General features: G+C 40.2%; 1 non-coding gene across 1 annotated transcript; it reads left to right on the plus strand.

Moving 5' to 3' along the window:
• Positions 1-313: 313 nt before the first annotated feature.
• On the plus strand, positions 314-477 carry LOC111770977 (U1 spliceosomal RNA). Its single transcript, XR_002804478.1, has one exon. It is a non-coding gene; the product is annotated as a U1 spliceosomal RNA (small nuclear RNA).
• Positions 478-2,958: the final 2,481 nt, after the last annotated feature.

Consider the following 2,958-nt stretch of genomic DNA (forward strand, 5'->3'; position numbering starts at 1 on the left):
ATTGTTTTATGTTGTTTCAGTGTGGTCAGGGGAAGCAAGCATGGTTTTATACATAGTTGCCCTTGAGCTGACAAAGGGGTTTCACACAAGGCTTAAAAGTCTACTCTCGGGCCAGCCCTGGTGGCCTATTGGTTAAGTTCGCCACACATTGTTTTGGCGACAGGGTTCAATTCCCAGGTGTAGACCTACACCATTTGTCTATCAGTGGCCATGCTATGGTGGCAGCTCACATACAAAATAGAGAAAGACTGGCAACAGATGTTAGCTTAGGGCCAATCTTCCTCAGCAAAAAAACAAGAACAATTCCACTCTCATACTTACCTGGCAGGGGAGATACCATGATCACAAAGGTGGTTTTCCCAGAGCGAGGCTTATCCACTGCACTCTGGATATGCTGACCCCTGAGATGTCCTGAAATGTGGGAAACTCAACTACACAATTTATGGTCATGTGGGATTGTATTTGCACTTTCTCCTGGAATTCTTAGTTTTCAAAAATAGACTTATTACCTTTATATAAAAAAAAAGGTCTACTCTTTTATACTCAGAAAAGATTGGTATAACCCAGAAAAATCTATTGGTGTCTTGTTATGGGTAAAAAGAACTAGATTCAAGAAATGTTAATCCAAGTAAAAAGGCAAATGGGGTTTTCTGTTGAACTGTGCTCTCTCTAAGAGAAACCCAACTCAGGCTTCTAAGAAAGCTGTGATTTGAATAAAAGTTCAATTTTCAGTCTCAAAGTTTTCCTATAAAATTTCTCTGAAATTACTCAAATATGAAAAACCTCTCAAAAGCAGTCTAGATGAATGGCTTCCTTGTTTCAGAAAACATGTTGGAGGCAAGATCACTGACGTTTGTTTAATGGACTGCTTTACCAGTGCGGCAGGTGTAGGATACTGTGCTGCTTGGTCCCTGTGAACTAAACTGAAAGGAACTTTTGGTTGTACCTGTAAATCAGTTTGACTTAGAATTCTAGAAGCTGTCCTGCTGCAAGATGGGACACTCTAACAGCAAAGGAAAGGAGAGCTGGAGTAAGTCTTTATTATTGGCATGTATTGGGATATTATCTGGAGTAATTCACTAAAGTGTCTTTTTTTCTTCAGTATTTTCTACTATTTTAGTACCTCTCCCATTTGGGCTTCAGCATAGGAGCATCTAGGATCTTATGGGAGATTTGCCATAGCAGAATCTAAAAAGCATAGGACCAAAATTTTGCCTTTTTAAGTTTCAAAAAGTTCCAGGTGTAAGAAGAAAAAGAACTTGGATGAATATACAATCAAAGACATTCCCCGTCCTCACATCAGAAACAATTGCTGGATGAGGTTGGGACGGGAGTGGGGATGAGAATCAGAGGGGATTCAAAAGGGTGTTATTCTAATGGAAACCGTTTGTGGGATTTGAGAGGGCCTGGAATAAGATATGGGGAACTCGAGAGCAGAGGTGACCGGTTACCCCAGTTCATTTAGCCTTGGAAAGTGGTAAGATCCCACTCTGTGCTGGGAAAGGCAGAGGAACATAGACTAGGAAGGACTGCATGTCACCTGGGGGCAGTGGGACACTGAAAAAGCCTCATAGTGTTTCCTTTAATGTCATGGAAAACATCTGAATTTTTCTTAAAAGAAGCCCAGATATGCCTGAAACATATAGGACTTAGAAAGGTCATAAGGTTGACAGTGAAAAACAATGACACTTTGACTTTGGAGTTAGATACAGAAGTCCATACAAGACAATATACATGACTTAACAGGAACCACCATGGTCTGGTGAAGACTAAGACCCATGTCTGCAGTGGCATTACATTACATAGCCATCTGAAAGAATCACTCAAACCTAGAGATCATCTTCAATTAAAGAAAATAGAGTGACATCACTTGCTTAGTTGGGTTAGTGTCTTGAGATTTGTAACGTACAACCGCAATGTATGATCCACCAATATCCAGATAAACAGAGCTTTGGACAGCCTGCGTTTCTGACCATATTTCTGATCATTCCCCAGTATTTTTTCTCGATTGAGTTTTTTTAATGATATGTAAACATAAAAAAGAATTCATGAAAACATTGAAACAGACTCTAATGAAAGTTTTAATAAAAATAAAAAGATTTTACATAAGAGCAGTTTTTAGAGCATAAAAAGTTTAAAAAGAAATAGTATAGAATTGTATTAAAATAAATTTCAAAATATAGCAGTTTTATACACACATATACAAGTATTATAAATTCCCCATTGAAAGTCAAATGAATAAAAATTCATAATCCTGTTTTCTGGTGTAATTCTACACAAGTAAAAGGATTTCCCATTTATATCCAATCGCTGAATCCTGCTTATTTGGCCTCCTGCATATTTCTCCCTAATTCCCTTTCTTGTTCATCCCTTCCGCAACTATAAAGACTTGTGAAGCACCTACTGTGTACAGACATTGTGCCAAATGATGGAGAAACACTGTGTATGTGGTTCCTGCCCTTAAAAAAACTCCAGTACAGTGTGATGAGGGTTTTGTTGGAGAAACACTGTAACAGCGGGCTCTAACTTAGCCTGTGGTCTCAGTGAAGAGAATGAGTGAGGCTGGAAGGGAGTTTTCTGGGCAAAGGGTCTCTGGGGTGAAGATGGAAATGGCATAAGAATGGGGCATAGCATGTGTTTAGTACCTGAGCAAGGAGAGGATGGGGACTGTCCAAACATGGCCAGTGTGGTGGCTCCAATAAAGCGAGAGGCAAAGTCACCGGAGAGAAAGCCGGAGCGGTAGAGAGGGCCAGAGAATGGACAAGCTAAGGACTGGTCCTAAAGCACAGGGAAGCCCTCAAAGGGTTTTAAGCAGACAAGTGACATAATCAGATCTATACTTTTAAAAGAAAAGTCTGCCAGTTGTGAGGAGAATGGAGTGGAGAAGAAGAGTGAGGATGAGACAGGGCGAGACTGGTTGGACAGAAATCTTTAAGAAGCTGCTACAGGTGAGGGCTA

Source organism: Equus caballus, chromosome 27, assembly GCF_041296265.1.
Source record: "Equus caballus isolate H_3958 breed thoroughbred chromosome 27, TB-T2T, whole genome shotgun sequence".
NCBI classification, from domain to species: Eukaryota; Metazoa; Chordata; class Mammalia; order Perissodactyla; family Equidae; genus Equus; species Equus caballus.